Genomic DNA, 20,422 nt, shown 5'->3' with positions numbered 1-20,422 from the left:
ACAGAATTCACATTATAATATTGCCCTTAGACAGAATGCACCTTGTAATGTAGCTTTTAGAAAGAATGCACCTTGCAACATTGTTCATAAGTCCTTAAACAGAATGTGCCTTGTAAAGAAACACTTAGAATGCACATTGTAATATATCTCTTAAACAGAATGTACCTTGCAATGTAGCCCTTTGACATAATACACCTTGTAACATTGCCCTTAATCAGAATGCACCTTGTAATGTAGCCCTTAGACATAATGCACCTTGTAACACAGTCATTAAACAAAATGCACCTTTTAACAGAACCCTTAAACACAATATACCTTGTCACGTAGCCCTTAGACAGAATGCACCTTGTTGCATGTCCCATAAAAAGAATGCACCTTGTAATGTAGCCCTTAGATACAAGGCACCTTGTAATATAGTCCTTAAACAAAATACACCTTGCAACATAGCCCTTAGACAGAATACAGCTTGTAAAGCAGCCCTTAAACAGATTGCATCGTGTAATGTAGCTCTTGCACAGAATGCACACTGTAATGTAGCTCTTAGACAGAATGCACATTGTAACATTGTTCATAAGTACTTAAACAGAAAGCACCTTGTAAGCTCATAGGTAGATACTAGGCAATCAGTCTTCCAACTATTAGAAGCTTAGGCAATACCCAGTGGTCCAAATAAAAGCTGATACCTTCTCTCTGGGAAGTTAAGACCTTAACCGTTATATCAAACCAGAAATTCCATAAAATAGCCCTTAGACAGAATTCAACATGTAACGTAGCCCATAGACAGAATGCCTTGTAACATAGCTCTTAGAATGCACCTTGTAATATAGGCTTTAAACAGAAGGTTACTTGTAACATAGTCATTAGACAGAAGTCACCTTGTAATGTATCCCTTAGATAGATTGCACCTTGCAATGTAGCCCTTAAACAGAATGCACCTTGTGATGTTGCCATTAGACAGAATGCACTTTGTAATGTAGCCCTTAGATAGAATGCACCTTGTAAGATAGTAATTAAACAGGATGCATCTTTTAATGTAGCCCTTACACAGAATGCACCTTTTAATGTAGCCCTTACATAGAATACACATTGCAACATTGTTCGTGGCCTTTACACAGGATGCACCTTGCAAGTTCAAAAGTAGACAGTAGGCTATTGATCTTCCAACATTTAGAAGCTAAACCGATACCCAGTGGTCAGAATCAAACCAGAGATATTCTTTCTGGGAGAATAGGACCTAAACAATTATGCCAACCCAGAAATAGTCTAATACACCCCTTAACTGTAACGTAACCCTCAGACAGAATACTTTGTAACATAACCCTTAAAATGCACCTTGTGACATAGCCCTTAAACAGAATGCAACTTGTAACATAGCCCTGAGACAGAATGCACTTTGTAAAGTACTCCTTTGACAGAACTCACCTTGTAATGTAGCCCTTAAACAGAATGCACCTAGTAACATAGTCCTTAAACAGAATGCAACTTGTAATGTATCCCTTAGAAAGAATTCACCTTGTAATGCAGCCCTTAGACAGAATGCACCTTGCTCATGGTTCATAAGTCTTAAAAAAGAATGCACCTTGTAACATAACCCTTAAACATTATGCACATTCTAATGTATCCCTTAGACAGAATGCACCTTACTAAAGTACCCCTTAAACAGAATACATCTTGTAACTTGGCCCTTAGACAGAATGCACCTTGTAACATAGCCCTTAATCAGAATGATCCTTGTAATGTATCTCTTAGACAGAATGCATCTTTTAACATATTAATTAAACAGAATGCACCTTGTAACTTAACCCTTAAACAGAATACACCTTGTCACATAACTCTTAGACAGAATGCACCTTGTAATGTAACCCGAAAACAGAATGCCCTTGTAACATAGCCCTTAAACAGAATGCACCTTGTAACACTGACCTTAGGCAGAATGTGCTTAGTAATGTAGCCCTTAAAGAGAATGCATTTGTAACATAGTCCTTAAAAAGAATCAGCCTTGTAATGTAGCCATTAGGCAGTTTGCACCTTGTAATGTAGCCCTTAGACAGAATGCACAGTGTAACATAGCCCTATGAAAGAATGCTCAATGCAACATAGTACATAAGTCCTTAAACAGAATGGACCTTGTAACTTTACCCTTAGACAGAATACACCCTGTAATGTATCAATTAGAGAGAATGCACCTGGAAATGCAGCCCTTAAACAGAATGCACCTTGTAAAGGAGCCCTTAGACAGAATGTACATTGCAACATAGGCTGTAAAAATAATGCACCTTGTAATGTAGCCTTAAGATAGAATGCACCTTGTAACAGTTTTTAAACAGACTACACCTTGTAATGTAGCTCTTAGACATAATGCACCTTGAAACACATTTCTTAAACAGAATGCCCCCTGTAACATAGCCCTTAGTTAGAGTGCACCTAGTAACATAGCCATTAAAATAAATGCACCTTGTAAAGTAGCTCTTAGACAGAACACACCTTGTAATATAGTCCTTAAATAGAATGCACTTTTAACATAATCCTTAAACAGAATGCACATTGTAATGTATCCCATAGACAGAATGCACCTTGATAAAGTACCCCTTAAACAGAATGTATCTTGTAACTTAGCCGTTAAACAGAATGTGCCTTGTAACATATCCCTTAAACAGAATACACCTTGTCACATAACTCTCAGACAGAAAGCACCTTGTAATGTACCCCTTAGACAAAATGCACCTTGCAATGTAGCCTATAAACAGAAAGCACCTTTTAACATAGCCCGAAGACAGAATGCCTGTGTAACATAGCCATTAAACAGAATGCACCTTGTAACATAGCCCTTAGGCAGAATGCACTTTGTAATGTAGCCATTAAACATAACGCATTTGTAACATAGTCCTTAAAAAGAATGAACCTTGTAATGTAGCCATTAGACAGTTTGCACCTAGTAATGTAGCCCTTAGACAGAATGCACAGCGTAATATAGCAATATGAAAGAATGCTCATTACAGCATAGTACATAAGTCCTTAAACAGAATGGACCTAGTAATGTAACCCTTAGACAGAATGCACCCTGTAATGTATCAGTTAGAGAGAATGCACCTTGCAATGTAGCCCTTAAAAAGAATGCACCTTGAAATGGAGCCCTTAGACAGAATGTACCTTGTAACATAGCCCGTAAAAAGAATACACCTTATAATGTAGCCTTAAGATAAAATGTACCTTGTAACATAGTGTTTAAACAGATTGCACCTGGTAATGTAGCTCTTAGACATAATGCACATTGACACTCAATTCTTAAACAGAATGCACCTTGTAACATAGCCCTTAGTTAGAATGCACCTAGTAACATAGCCTTTAAAAATAATGCTGCACTACTGCTTATGGGGTGATTAGCAAGCATGCACCGAGAGCTTTGCAGATCTGGCAGAATGCACCATGTAATGTAGACCTTAAACAGAATGCACTTCTAACATAGTCCTTAAACAGACTGTACCTTGTAATGTTGCACTTATAAAGAATGCAATTTGTAATGTAGCCCTTAAACAGAATGCAATTCTTACATAGTCCTTAAACAGAATGCACCTTGTAAGGTAGCCCTTAGACAGAATGTACCTTGCAACATTGTTCATAAGTCCTTAAACAAAATGCAACTTGTATCAAAACACTTAAACAGAATTCATCTTGAAAAAGTACCCCTTAAACAGAAAGCACCTTGTAACATAGCCCTTAGACAGAAAATACCCTGTAACATTGCCCTTAATCAGAATGCACCCTGTAAAGTAGCCCTTAGACAGAATGCATGTTGTAACATAGTCATTAAACACAATGCATCTTGTAACATAACCCTTAAACAGAATACACCTTGTCACGAAGCCCTTAGACAAAATGCACCTTGTTGCATGCCCCATAAAAAGAATGCACCTTATAATGTATCCCTAAGACAGAATGCACCTTGTAACATAATCCTTAAAAAGAATGCACCTAGTAACATAGCCCTTCAACAGAATGCACCTTGCAATGTATTATTTTGACAGAATGCACCTTGCAGTGTAGCCCTTAAACAGAATGCACCTTGAAATATAGTCCTTAAAAAGAATGCACCTTGTAAAGTATTTCTTTCACATAATGCACCTTGCAATGTAGCCCTTAAACAGAATGCACCTAGTAACATAGTCCTTAAACAGAATGCACCCTATAATGTAGCTCATAGATAGAATGCACCTTGCAACATTGTCCATAAGTCCTTAAACAGAATGCACCTTCCAATGTAACCATTAAACAGAATGTACAATATAATGTATCCCTTAGACCAAATGCACCTTGTAAAGTAGCCCTTGGCTAGATTGCACCTTGTAACATAGTGCTTAAACAGACTGCACCTTGTAATGTAGCCATTAGACAGAATGTAAATTAAAAACAAAGAATAGTGCTCACTACACTCTGTTCGCCTGATAGTAAACAAAACTGGTAAAGTACAACAAAAAAACAGGCTTAAATAGTGGGAAGTATACTTGCTGTGTTCAGTTCAAGTCAGTCACAGAAGGTAACCAAATGTTCCACAAAGAGAAACGAAGCTGTAAACTATAAACTGCTTTACTTTGCGAACTCTTAATCCAATAAACAAGAGTCAAAATCACCATAGAGTGTTCATTCGAACCTTACAAAATAGTCTTTAAATAGAATGCACCTTGTAACATAGCCCTTAGACAGACTGTACTTTGTAATGTAGCCCTTAAACAGAATGTAACTTGTAGCATACTCCTTAAACAGAATTTACCAAGTAACATAGCCCTTAGATAGAAAGCACCTTGTAATGCAGCCCTTAAATAGAATGCACCTTGTAGCGTAGCTCTTAGACAGAATACACCTTGTAATGTAGCCCTTAAACAGAATGCACCTTGTAACACAGCACTAAGACAGAATGCACTCTGTAACATAGCCCATAGATAGAATGCACATTGTAAGAAAGCCATTAAACAGGATGTACCTTGTAACATCACCCTTAGACAGAATGCACCTTGTAATGTAGCCCTTAGACAGAATGCACCTTGTAACACAGCACTAAAACAGAATGCACCCTGTAACATAGCCCGTAGATAGAATGCTCCTTGTAATGTAGCCCTTAAACAGAATGCACTTGTAAGATAGTACTTAAACAGAAGGAAACTTGTAATGTAGACCTTAGATAGAATGAACCTTGTAATGTACCCCTTAGACAGAATGAACTGTGCCTTGCAATTTAGCCCTGGAACAGAATGCACCTTGTAATGTAGCCCTTAGATAGAATGCACCTTGTCATTAAGAAGAGTGCACCTCGTAACGTAATCCTTAATCAAAATACACCTAGTCATGCAGCCTGTAGACAGAATGCACCATATAATGTAACCCATAGACAGAATGCACCTTGTAATGAAGCCCTTAAACAGAATGCACCTTGTAATGCAGTCCTTGGATAGAATGTACCATGTAAGATAGTCCTTAAATGCACCTTATAAAGTAGCCCTTAGCTGGAACACCTGGTAATTTAGCCCTTGAACAGAATGCACCTTTTAACCTAGCCCTTAGACAGAATGTACCATTTAATGTAGCCCTTAAACAGAATGCACCTTGTAAAATTGCTCAGAAGTCATAAATCTGAATGCACCTTGCAATGTAACCCATTAACAGAATGCTTCTTGTAACATAGCCCTGAAAAATAATGCACCTTGTAATGCAGCACTTAGATAGAATGCACCATGTAACATAGTCCTTAAACAGATTGCACCTTGTAAAGTAGCCCTTAGATGGAACACCCAGTAATTTAGCCCTTGAACAGAATGCACCTTTTAACCTAGCCCTTAGACATAATGCACCTTTTAATGTAGCCCTTACACAGAATGCACCTTGTAACATAGACCTTAAATGGCATGCACCTTGTAACATAACTTTATGTAGAATGCACCTTGTAACATGTCCCTTGTAATGTAAACCTTAAACAGACTGCACCCATAACAGACTCCTTAAATAGAATGCACCTTGTAATGTTGCCCTTAGATAAATGCTCTTCATAACATAGTCCCTAATCTTTTAACATAACTCTTAAACAGAATGCACCTTGAAACATAGCCCTTCGACAGAATGCACCTGTTAACATAGCCCTTAAACAGAATGCACCTTGCAATGTAGCCCCTAGACAGAATGCACCCCATAATATAGTCCTTAAAAGAATGCACCTTGTAACGTATCACTTAGACAGAATGCACCTTGTAATGTAGCCATTAAACAGAATGCACCTTGTGACACAATCCTAAATCAGACTTCACCTTGTTACATAGTTCGTATATAAAATGCACTTTGTAATATAGCCCTTAACATAATGCACCATTTTAAGATAGCCTTTAGACTGAATGCACCTTGAAATGTAGCCCTTAAACAGAATGCAATTGTAACATAGTCCGTAAACATAATGCACCTTGTAATGTAGCCCTTAGACAGAATGCACCTTGTAATGTAGCCCTTAGACAGAATGCATCTTGTAACATAGCCCTTAAACAGAATGCACCTTGTAACATAGCCCTTATCTAGCCTGCAACTTGTAACATACCCTTAAACAGGATGCACCTTGTAACATAACCATTAGAGAGAATGCATCTTGTAATATAGCCCTTGAACAGAATCTACTTTGTAACATAGTCCTTAAACAGAATGCACCTTGTAATGCAGCCATTAGATAGAATGCACCTTGTGACATAGTCCTTAGACAAAATGCACCTTGTAACATTGTTCACAAGTCCTTAAACAGAATGCATCTTGTAACGTGTCACTTAAACTGAATGCACCTTGTAATGTAGCCCTTAAACAGAATGCACCTTGTAACACAACACTAAGACAGAATGCAACCTGTAATATAGCCGGTACATAGAATGCACCTTGTATTGTAATGTAGCCCTTAAACAGAATGCACAGTGCCTTGCAATTTAGCCCTTAAACAGAATGCACCTTGTAATGTAGCCCTTAGACAGAATGCACCTTGTAACATAGTCATTAAAAATAGTGCACCTTGTAACGTTATCCTTAATCTGAATACACCTAGTCACGTAGCCCATAGACAGAATGCACCATATAATGCATCCTTTAGACAAAATGCACCTTGCAATGAAGCCCTTAAATGGAATGCACCTTGTAACGTAGCCCAAAGACAGAATGTCCCTTGTGACATAGTCGTTAAACAGAATGCACCTTGTAATATAGCCCTTAGGCATAATGCACTTTGTAATGTAGCCCTTAAACAAAATGCATTTGTAACATAGTCCATAAACAGAATGAACCTTCTAATGTAGCTTTTTGATAGAATGCACCTTGCAACATAGTTCTTAAAGAGAATGAACCTTGTAATGTAGCCATTAGATATAATGCATCTTGTAAAGTAGCCTTTAGGCAGAATATACCGCTTAACATAGCCCTGTGAAAGAATGCTCATTGCATCATAGTTCACAAGTCCTTAAAAAGAATGTACCTTGTAAAGTAACCCTTAGACAGAAATCACCTTGTAATGTTGCCCTTAGATGGAACACCTGGTAATTTAGCCTTTGATCAGAATGTACCTTTTAACCTGGCCCTTAGACAGAATGCACCTTTTAATGTAGCTGTTAAGCAGAATGCACCTTGTAACATACACCTTAAACAGAATGCACCTTGTAAAGTAGCCCTCAGATGGAACACCTGGTAATTTAGCCCTTGAACAGAATGCATCTTTTAACCTAGCCCTTAGACAGAATGCACCCTTTAATGTAGCCCTTAAACAGAATGCACCTTGTAACATAGACCTTAAATGGCATGCACCTTGTCACATAACTTTATGTAGAATGCACACTGTAACATGCCCCTTGTAATGTAAACCTTAAACAGACTGCACCTGTAACATACTCCTTAAATTGAATGCACCTTGTAATGTAGCCCTTAGATAGAATGTACCATGTAACATAGTCCTTAAACAGAATGCACCTTGTAAATTATCCCTTAGATGGAACACCTGGTAATTTAGCCCTTGAACAGAATGCACCTTCTAACCTAGCCCTTAGACAGAATGCACCTTTTAATGTAGTCCTTAAACAGAATGCACCTTGTAACACAGACCTTAAATGGCATGCACCTTGTAACATAACTTTATGTAGAATGCATCTTGTAACATGCCCCTTTTAATGTAAACCTTAAACAGACTGCACCTGTAACATATACCTGAAATAGAATGCACCTTGTAATGTAGCTCTTAGATAAATGCTCTTCATAATATAGTCCTTAAACAGAATGCATCTTGTAACATAACCCTTAAACAGAATGCACCTTGTAACATTGCCCATAGGCAGAATGCACCTTGTAACATAGCCCTTAAACAGAATGCACCATGCAATGTAATCCCTAGACACAATGAACTCCATAACACATTCCTTCAAAGAATGCACCTTGAAACGTACCCCTTAGACAGAATGCACCTTATAATGCAGCCATTAAACAGAATGTACCTTGTAACACAGTCCTAAATCAGACTGCACCTTGTAACATACCTCATAAATTGAATGCTCTTTGTAATATAGCCCTTACATATAATGCACCTTTTTAAGTAGCCTTTAGACAGAATGCATCTTAAACAGACTGCACCTTGGAGTATAGTCGTTAGACAAAATGCGCCTTGTAATGAAGCCCTTAAACAGAATGCACCTACATAGTCCATAAACAGAATGCACCTTGTTATGTAGCCATTAGACAGATTGCACTTTGTAACATAGCACTTAAACAGAATGTTCTTTATAATGTCTTTCTTAGACAGAATGAACCTTCTCATGTAGCTCTAAGACAGAATGCACCTTGTAACATTGTTCCCAAGTCCTTAATCTGAATGTACCTTGTAACATAACCCTTTAACAGAATGCACCTTGTATCATAACCCTTAAAATCAATGCACCTTGTAATGCAGCTTTTATATACAATACACCATGTAATATAGTCCTTAAACAAAATGCACCTTGTAATGTAGCCCTTAGATGGAACACCGGGTAATTTAGCCCTTGAACACAATGCAGCTTTTAATGTAGCCCTTAAGCAGAATGCACCTTGTAACAAAGACTTTAAATGGCATGCACCTTGTAACATAACTTTATATAGAATGCACCTTGTAACACGCCCCTTGTAATGTAAACCTTAAACAGAATGCACCTGTAACATGCTCCTTAAACAGAATGCACCTTGTAATGTAGCCCTTAGATAAATGCTCTGCATAACATCGTCCTTAAACAGAATGCAACTTGCAATATTGCCCCTAGCCAGAATGCACCTTGCAACATTGTTCGTAAGTCCTTAAACCGAATGCATCTTGTAACATAACCCTTAAACAAAACAACTTTATAGCATGGCCCTTAGACAGAATGCACCTTGTGACATAGCCCTTAAACAGAATGCACCTTGTAATGTAGCCCCTAGACAGGATGAACCCCATAACATAGTCCTTAAAAGAATGCACCTTGTAATGTAACCCTTAGACAGAATGCACCTTGTAATGTAGCCCTTAGACAGAATGCACCTTGTAATGTAGCCCTTAGAATGCACCTTGTAACCTAGCCCTTAAACAGAATGCACCTTGTAACATAGCTCTTATGTAGACTGCAACTTGTAACATACCCTTAAACAGAATGCACCTTGTAACATAGTCCTTAGAGAGAATGCATCTTGTAATGTAGCCCTTCAACAGAATGCACCTTGTAATGTGGTCCTTAAAGAGAATGCACCTTTTAATGTAGTCCTTAAACAGAATTCACCTTGTAGCACAGCACTAAGACAGAATGCACCCTGTAACATCACCTGTAGATAGAATGCACCTTGTAAGAAAGCCATTAAACAAAATGTACTTTGTAAAATAGCCGTTAGACAGAATGCTCCCATTAATGTATCCATTAGGCAGAATGCACCTTGTAACATAGTCATTAAACATAGTGTAGCTTGTAACGTAACCCTTAATCAGAATATACCTAGTCACATAGCCCGTAGACAGAATGCACCATATAATGTATCCCTTAGACAGAATACACCTTGCAATGTAGCCCTTAAACAGAGTGCACCTTGTAACATAGCCCAAAGACAGAATGTCCCTTGTGACATATCCCTTAAACAGAATGGACCTTGTAACATAGCCCTTAGGCAGAATGTACTTTGTAATGTAGCCCTTAAGCAAAATGCATTTGTAACATAGTCCTTAAACAGAATGACCCTTGTAATGTAGCCCATAGACAGACTGCATCTTGTAAAGTATCCTTTAGGCAGAATACACCGCTTGACATAACGCTATGAAAGAATGCTCATTGCAACATAGTTCATAAGTTCTTAAACAGAATGCACTTTCTAACTTAACCCTTAGACAGAATGCACCTTGTAATGTATCCCTTAGAGAGAATGCCCCTTGCAATGTAGCCCTTAAACATAATGCACCTTGTAACGGAACCCTTAGATAGAATGTACCTTGTAACATAGCCCGTAAAAAAATGCACCATGTAATGTAGATTTAAGATAGATTGAACCTTGTAACATAGTGCTTAAACAGACTGCACCTTGTAATGTAGCCCTTAGACATAATGCACCTTGTAACGCAATCCTTAAACAGAATGCACCTTGTAACATAGCCTTTAGTTAGAATGCACCTTGTAACAAAGCCTTTAAAAAGTGTGCATCTTGTAACATAGCTCTTAGATAGAATGCACCTTGTAATATAGCCCTTAGACAAAATGCACCTTGTAACAAAATCCTAAAACAGAATACACATTGTAACATAGCCCTTAGTTAGAATGCACCTTGTAGCATAGCCTTTAAAAAGAATGCACCTTGTAACATAGCCCTTAGAAAGAATGCACCTTGCAACATTGTTCATAAGTCCTAAAACAGCATACACCTTGTTACATAACCCATAAACAGAATGCACATTGTAATGTATCCCCTAGACAGAATGCACCTTGATAAAGTACTCTTTAAACCATGTAACTTATCCCTTAGACAGAATACACCTTGTAACATTGCCCTTAATCAGAACACATCTTGTAATGCAGCCCTTAGACAGAATGCACCTTGTAACATAGTCATTAAACAGAATATACCTTGTAACATAACCATTAAACAGAACACACCTTGTCATGAAGCCCTTAGACAGAATGCACATTGTAGCATATCCCATAAAAAGCATGCACCTTGTAATGTAGCCCTTAGATAGAATGCACCTTGTAACATAGTCCTTAAACAGAATGCTCCTTGTAACATAGCCCTTAGACAGAATGCAACTGGTAATGTAGACATTAAACAGAATGCACCTTGTAACACAGTCTTAAATCAGAATGCACCTTGTAACATAGCTGGTAGATAGAAAGCACTTTGTCATATAGCCCTTTAACATTATGCACCTTGTAAGATTGCTTTTAGACAAAATGCACCTTGTAATGTAGCTCTTAAACAGAATGCATCTTTTAACAGTCTTTAAACAAATGCACCTTGTAGCATAGCCCTTAGACAAAATGCACCTTGTAATGTAGCCCTTAAACAGAATGCACCTTGCAACACAGTCCATAAACAGAATGCACCTTGTAATGTAACCGTTAGAATGCACCTTGTAACATAGCCCTTAATCAGAATGCTCCTTATAATGTCTCCCTTAGAGAGAATAAGCCTTGTAATGTAGCTTGAAGACAGAATGCACATTGTAACATTGTTCATATGCCCTTACACTGAGTGCATCTTGTATCATAACCCTTAAACAGAATGCACCTTGTAATGTAGCCCTTAGATAGAATGCACTTCATAACATAGTCATTAGACAGAATGCACCTTGTAACATTGTTCACAAGTCCTTAATCCGAATGCACCTTGCAACGTAATCCTTTGACAAAATGCATCTTGTAACATAGCCCTTAAAAAGAATGCACCTTGTAATGCAACCCTTAGATAGAATGCACCATGTAACATAGTCCTTAAACAGAAAGCACCTTGTAATGTAGTCCTTAGATGGAACACCTGGTAATTTAGCCCTTGAACAGAATGCACATTTTAACCTAGCCCTTAGACAAAATGCACCTTCAAATGTAGCACTTAAACAGCATGCACCTTGTAACATAGACCTTAAATGGCATGCACCTTGCAATGTTGGCCCTAGACAGAATGCACCTTGCAACATTGCTCATAAGTCCTTAAACAGAATGCATCTTGTAACATAACCCTTAACAGAATGCACCTTGTAATGTAGCCCCTAGACAGAATGCACCCCGTAACATAGTCTTTAAAAGAATGCACCTTGTAACATAACTCTTAGACAGAATGCACCTTGTAATGTAGCCCTTAGACAGAATGCACCTTGTAATCTAGCCATTAACAGAATGCACATTGTAACACAGTCCTAAATCAGAATGCACCTTGTAACATAGCTTGTAGATAGAATGCACTTTGTAATTTAGTCCTTAAACATAATGCACATTGTAAGATAGCCTTTAGACAGAATGCACCTTGTAATGTAGCCCTTAAACAGAATGCACTTTTAACATAGTCCATAAACAGAATGCATCTTGTAATGTAGCCCTTAGACAGAATGCACCTTGTAACACAGCCCATAAACAGAATGCACCTTGTAATGTAGCCGTTAGATAGAATGCACCTTGAAACATAGCCTTTAAACAGAATTCTCCTCCTCATCATGTCTCCCTTAGACAGAATGAACCTTGTAATGTAGCTCTAAGACAGAATGCACATTATAACATTGTCCATATGCCCTTAAACTGAATGCATATTTTAACGTAACCCTTAAACAGAATGCACCTTGTAATGTGGCCCTTAGATAGAATGCACGTCAGAACATAGTCATTAGACAGAATGCACCTTGCAATGTTGCCCCTAAGCAGTATGCACCTTGCAACATTGTTATGTCCTTACACAGAATGCATCTTGCAACGTACCCATTAAACAGAATACACCTTGTAACATAGCCCTTAAACATAATGCACCTTGTAATGTAGCACCTAGACAGAAAGAACCCCATAACATAGTCCTTAAAAGAATACATTTTGTAATGTAGCCCTTAAAGAGAATGCACCTTGTAATGTAGCCCTTAGACAGAACACACCTTGTAACATAGCCTTTAAAAAGAATGCACCTTGTAACATTGCCCTTAGAAAGAATGCACCTTGCAATATTGTTCATAAGCCCTAAAAAAGAATGCACCTTGTAACATAGCCCTAAAAAAGAATGCACCTTGTAACATAACCCTTAAACAGAATGCACATTGTAATGTATCCCTTAGACAGAATGCACCTTGATAAAGTACCCTTTAAACAGAATGCACCATGTAACATAGCCCTTAGACAGAATACACCTTGAAAAATTGCTCTTAATTAGAATGTCCCTTGTAATGTAGCCCTTAGACAGAGTGCACCTTGTAACATAGTCATTAAACAGAATGCACCTTGCAATGTAACCCTTAAACAGAATACACCTTGTCACGAAGCCCTTAGACAGAATGCACCTTGTAGCATATCCCATAAAAAGAATGCACCTTGTAACGTAGCCCTTAGATAGAATGCACCTTTTAACATATTCCTTATACAGAATGCACCCTGTAATGTAGCCCTTAGAATACACCTTATAATGTAGCCATTAAACAGAATGTACCTTGTAACACAGTCTTAAATCAGAATGCACCTTGTAACATAGCTCATAGATAGTATGCACGTTGTAATATAACCCTTAAGCATAATGCACCTTGTAAGACAGCTAGACAGAATGCACCTTGTAATGTAGCCCTTAAACAGAATGCACTTGCAACATAGTCCGTAAACAGAATGTGCCTTGTAACATAGCCCTTAGACAGAATGCATCTTGCAACATAGTCCTTAAGCAGAATACACCTTGTAGCATAGCCCTTAGACAAAATGCACCTTGTAATGTAGCCCTTAAACAGAATGCACCTTGTAACACAGTCCATAAACAGAATGCACCTTGTAATGTAGCTGTTAGATAGAATGTACCTTGTAACATAGCCCTTAAACAGAATGCTCATTATAATGTCTTCGTTGTACAGAATGAACCTTGTAATATAGCTCTAAGACAGAATGCACATTATAACATTGTTCATATGCCCTTACAATGAATGCATCTTGTAATGTAACCCTTAAACAGAATGCACCTTGTAATGTTGCCCTTAGATAGAATGCACATCATAACATAGTCATTAAACAGAATGCACCTTGTAACATTGTTCCCAAGTCTTTCATCCGAATGCACCTTGTAACATAACCCTTTAACAGAATGCACCTTGTAACATAGCCCTTAAAAAGAATGCACCTTGTAATGCAGCCCTTAGATAGAATGCACCATGTAACATAGTCCTTAAATCGAATGCACCTTGTAATGTAGCCCTTAGACGGAACACCTGGTAATTTAGCCCTTGAACAGAATATACCTTTTAACCTAGTCCTTAGACAGAATGCACCTTTTAATGTAGCAAACTGTGACTTAGCTGGGAGCCAATATTCCTCCCCTTACGAAATGAAAACAAAACACCTTTCACCCAAAATCAATGAAAGGTATTCATCAGCCTGTAATATGTTCTAATGTCTCTGCATGCTATTAAGCAAGAGATCCATATTTCTGCCATAAGTGGTCACTAATTGGTTGACTGCCTGATTATTCACTGGTTTTTGTTTGTACTGTAATGTCTCCTGCTTGTCTATAATGGATACAGAATTGCTAGCAGTTAGGATATCCCCCATGGCATAACCCCTAGCCTTAAACCTAGATATAAGGTTATGCTTATGATGTTCATAGGTGTTGTCCTCCTAACAGATGCATTTAACTCTAAGGAACTGGGACTTGGGTATGTTCCTGTAGACATGGGGTGGATGATAGCTGGAGGCATAGAGAAGGGAGTTATCCTGAGGGTACTTGTGATATATCTGTGTCGCTAGGGAGAGATCCTCATTCCTCGTAATTAATACATCCAAAACTGTGATACTCTGGGAATAGTAATTAGCTGTAAAATTAATACCCCACTTATTATTGTTCAAGTACTCTACAAATTCTCTAAGATATATAACATCCGATCTCCATACCATCCAGCAATCATCCAAAAATCTTCTCCAGATGTCGATTTTATCCAGGTATATGTTGTGACTACCATCATAAATCAAAAACTCCTCTACATAACCCATAAACAAATCCACATAAATCGGGGCAAATGATGCCCCAATGGCTGTTCCTTGGGTTTGCCAATAACATTTGTCTTGATAGTAAAAGACATTCTTAGTCAATACATGTTCAGCAAGCCCAATGAGAAGAGTGTTGAAACCTGGAGAATAAAGTTCAGACCTCCACAGCTAATACTCCAGGGCATCTAATCCCGCCCAGTGGGAATATTGGTATATAAAGCGGAGACATCCAGAGTGCAGAGTAACCACCCAGATTCTAATTGGGTGTCTGCAATGATTTGGAGAAACTCAGTGGTGTCTTGCAATCTGGATCTAACCCACTTAAGTAAAGGTTGCAAATGTCTAGTGAGGAATTGAGATAGGGGTTCTGTCAAAGAGCCCCTATCTGAGACAATAGGTCTACCTGGTGGATGGTTCAGGTCCTTATGTATTTTAGGAAGAAAATATATATACTGGTTAGTAGGATCCATGACTGTTAAATGGTAATGATCCTGATCAGAAATTATACCCTCTTCCCTAGCTAACCTCAAAAATTCATCAATTTCCTTCCTAAACCTGAAAATGGGATCTAAAGGCATGCAGGTATAATAGCATATATCCCCTAATTGTCTGAAGGCTTCCTCATTATACTGTGTCCAGTTCATGACCACCACCGCTCCCCCTTTGCCTGCAGGTAAAATAACCAAGTCCCTGTTTTCCATCAATTGTTGTAAAGCTAATGTTTCAGTCTTAGAGAAATTATTGGTTTTACATACATGTTCCCTAAAATTGTAATGTAAATCCTTCAGTACAGAGGTCTGAAACATTAAAACATGGGGGTGCAAATTTGGACTTGTGATATTGAACTCTGTCACTACATGCAACATTATCAGAGTCTTTGAAAAATATTCTTAGATTTAATAATCTGCAAAAAGCAATAACATCCTGAGCTAGTTTGTCTTCTGACACAAAGAAACCAGGAATAAAATTGAGTCCCTTATTTAACACTTTAATTTGTATGTCAGATAGCACAACATTATAAATAAGGTTGTGCAAGAACAAACAACTGATAAAATATAATCAGATCCTGCAGATAGACTAGTGGTGGACCGTAGCTGGGATAGCTACTAAAGTTCAAAAAAATGACACGGATATATGAAACTTGAATTATGTCACTGATAATACAGAACGAAAAAAAGATGAAAAAACACTTCTTTTAAATCCACAGAAACCTCACTGCTTCGCCGAATTGGCAAGATGTTGAACTAAAGTGTAACAAAAAGACTGTTACACACTGATGTTTAGCAGTTCAAAGTTAAGTAGGACTAAATCTGTTTATATCCCAGGCATATACATTCCTGTAACTCTTCCAAATGATGCAAAGCAACTTGAACACAACTCACAACAGTCTGTGTGGGGAAACCACAACAACCATAAAAAAGTACCTTAGAATGTTTGTAAAAGCTGATGAAATGTTGTAGAGCAAATGCCTGGTTGCTCAGGAAGTCCTGACTATCCGTTTAGCTTGTAGTAGAGAAAACCCAATCCAATACTTTGTAGTTAGAATAACACAAGAAGCTTCCCTTGGCAAACTCAGTAGTTCCAGACTTGCAGGAAGCAAATGAAGCACTAGCACAATTGCTGTGTAAACAAACTCAAGTTCCAAACTCATAGGAAGCAAAAGCTGTAGACTGAAAATAAATCCTTTATTACAACGATAGCATTCCTTAAGCACTAGTTGGCGCTTTCATCTGCACCATCGCAGACTTCATCAGAACTAGTGCAAAACATTTAATTAACTCATTTAAAAACAGTTTTTGGCAAAACTTTGTTACTCAATTTAAAGAAACAGTACTCCATTTGTAACATAACTAATATTGGACCTATATAAAAACATATAAATCTTGGTGATTTATGTATATACATACCAAAAGTAAATACAAATGTATATATAATTATAAATATTGATTTTAAAAGTCACTAAAAATAATTATTCATATGGTATTGTGCTTGAAATACTAAAACATGAATTAAATTCACTATGTACTTACATTTCATCAAATATTGCAGCCATAAAATATTATGTATCAAGAATTAAAAATGGTTTTATACTTATAAAATCGTTAATACCTGGATTCCTAGTGGAATCAGTTAAAATCTGCCACTTGCTTACTTTACAGGCCAGTCTTGTTTTCCAATCCCCTCCAAAAGGAATTTCCTTCACCTCATCTATTATCATAAAGGAGAATGTGTGTTCCTCACCATATTCCTTGATGTGTCTGTATAGGGCATTTTTACTATCCATTTTCCTAATTTTATAATAATGCTCATAAATACGTTTCTTTAACTCTCTTTCTGTTTTGCCTATATAATAGGCTGGACATTTTTTGCACAGAGCTAAATATACTATGTGCTTGGTGCTGCAATTTCCACCTATGCTCCTAATTTTACTGTGATTAATGTCATTCAAAACAATATCACTGTTGGTGTTTATATGTGTACATTGTTTGCATCTTCCGCACTTTCTGGTGAAAACCTTGTCTTTATTATTGTTTCTGCCTTTCCCTAACTTGGAATGTTCCAGTAATCTTATTATGTTGGGACCAGTTTTGTATACTATCTTGGGTTCCTCACCCAGTATATTTTTGTTGACATCTGATACTGTGATAATGTCCCAATATTTCTTTATAATGTCCTTAATCTTGGTGCTGTGAGGGGTATAGGTCAGAACACACACTCTACCCATATTTGCTTTCTGCAAGTTAGCGTTCATCTCTTTATCAAGACCTAGCAGTGGTTTGTATTTTATTCCCCATTGGGATTTAACAAATTCAATGGTGTCACTAATCATGTTGCTGGGATATCCTCTCCTTTCAAATAAATCTGCTAACAGATCCATTTCTCCTTCCATGAATTCTCTAGTTGATGACATTCTGGCACATCTAATGCACTGTCCCTTCATAATATTTTTGAAAATGTGTGGTGGATGTTCACTACCAAAAAATAGATAATCATTAGAGAATGTGCTTTTTCTATGTATCTTGGATGTAAAACCTTCCTCATTGGAACCTATGAACACATCCAAATATGAAATACCTGAGTTATTTGTTTCATAGGTACGTTGATCATCCAGTGATGGCTTGCATAATAGGAATACCGAAAATTCACAAGTCTCTGACCAAACCACCCTTCAGACCCATCATCTCAGGTTCAAAGTCAAAAACATATAACATAGGAGTAACGATCGATAGATGGACGAAACATATTTATACACATGTACCATTCATCATCAAAGACTCATAGGATTTCTTGAGTAAACTCAGTCCTGACAAATGGACAGAACAATGTACATTCATCACCATTGATGTATGTGACTTATTTTCATGTATTCCTAAGGACGAGGGACTAGAGAGATTTGCCAGGAGTCTTAGAAAGTTTTCTACATTGACCTGGGATAAAATAAATCTAATCATGGATATGATGGGCCTAGTGTTGGATCACAATTATCTTACTTTCGAGGGTGAAATTTTCAGACAAAGCAAGGGAGTTGCTATGGGCGCATCTTGTGCCCCCATATTTGCAAACTTGGTTATGTCTGATTGGGAGAATGAATTCATTACCAACTGTGCATTCTCCAGCTACATCAACTTCTATGTAAGATTTCTGGACGATATATTCATTCTGTGGAAGGGACCCAACGAGACAATACCACAATTTATTGAATACATCAACGAAACTACCTATTTTTTGAAATTTACCTATGAAACAAATAACTCAGGTATTTCATATTTGGATGTGTTCATAGGTTCCAATGAGGAAGGTTTTACATCCAAGATACATAGAAAAAGCACATTCTCTAATGATTATCTATTTTTGGTAGTGAACATCCACCACACATTTTCAAAAATATTATGAAGGGACAGTGCATTAGATGTGCCAGAATGTCATCAACTAGAGAATTCATGGAAGGAGAAATGGATCTGTTAGCAGATTTATTTGAAAGGAGAGGATATCCCAGCAACATGATTAGTGACACCATTGAATTTGTTAAATCCCAATGGGGAATAAAATACAAACCACTGCTAGGTCTTGATAAAGAGATGAACGCTAACTTGCAGAAAGCAAATATGGGTAGAGTGTGTGTTCTGACCTATACCCCTCACAGCACCAAGATTAAGGACATTATAAAGAAATATTGGGACATTATCACAGTATCAGATGTCAACAAAAATATACTGGGTGAGGAACCCAAGATAGTATACAAAACTGGTCCCAACATAAAAAGATTACTGGAACATTCCAAGTTAGGGAAAGGCAGAAACAATAATAAAGACAAGGTTTTCACCAGAAAGTCGGAAGATGCAAACAATGTACACATATAAACACCAACAGTGATATTGTTTTGAATGACATTAATCACAGTAAAATTAGGAGCATAGGTGGAAATTGCAGCACCAAGCACATAGTATATTTAGCTCTGTGCAAAAAATGTCCAGCCTATTATATAGGCAAAACAGAAAGAGAGTTAAAGAAACGTATTTATGAGCATTATTATAAAATTAGGAAAATGGATAGTAAAAATGCCCTATACAGACACATCAAGGAATATGGTGAGGGACACACATTCTCCTTTATGATAATAGATGAGGTGAAGGAAATTCCTTTTGGAGGGGATTGGAAAACAAGACTGGCCTGTAAAGAAAGCAAGTGGCAGATTTTAACTGATTCCACTAGGAATCCAGGTATTAACGATTTTATAAGTATAAAACCATTTTTAATTCTTGATACATAATATTTTTATGGCTGCAATATTTGATGAAATGTAAGTACATAGTGAATTTAATTCATGTTTTAGTATTTCAAGCACAATACCATATGAATAATTATTTTTAGTGACTTTTAAAATCAATATTTATAATTATATATACATTTGTATTTACTTTTGGTATGTATATACATAAATCACCAAGATTTATATGTTTTTATATAGGTCCAATATTAGTTATGTTACAAATGGAGTACTGTTTCTTTAAATTGAGTAACAAAGTTTTGGCGCCAAAAACTGTTTTTAAATGAGTTAATTAAATGTTTTGCACTAGTTCTGATGAAGTCTGCGATGGTGCAGATGAAAGCGCTCAACTAGTGCTTAAGGAATGCTATCGTTGTAATAAAGGATTTATTTTCAGTCTACAGCCTTTTGCTTCCTATGAGTTTGGAACTTCTGAGTTTGTTTACACAGCAATTGTGCT

This window comes from Protopterus annectens, chromosome 4.part0 (genome assembly GCF_019279795.1).
Source record: "Protopterus annectens isolate FY-2018-M chromosome 4.part0, PAN1.0, whole genome shotgun sequence".
Lineage (NCBI taxonomy): Eukaryota > Metazoa > Chordata > Ceratodontiformes > Protopteridae > Protopterus > Protopterus annectens.
The sequence above is the reverse complement of the archived record's forward strand: the minus strand, read 5'-3'. Positions refer to the sequence as shown.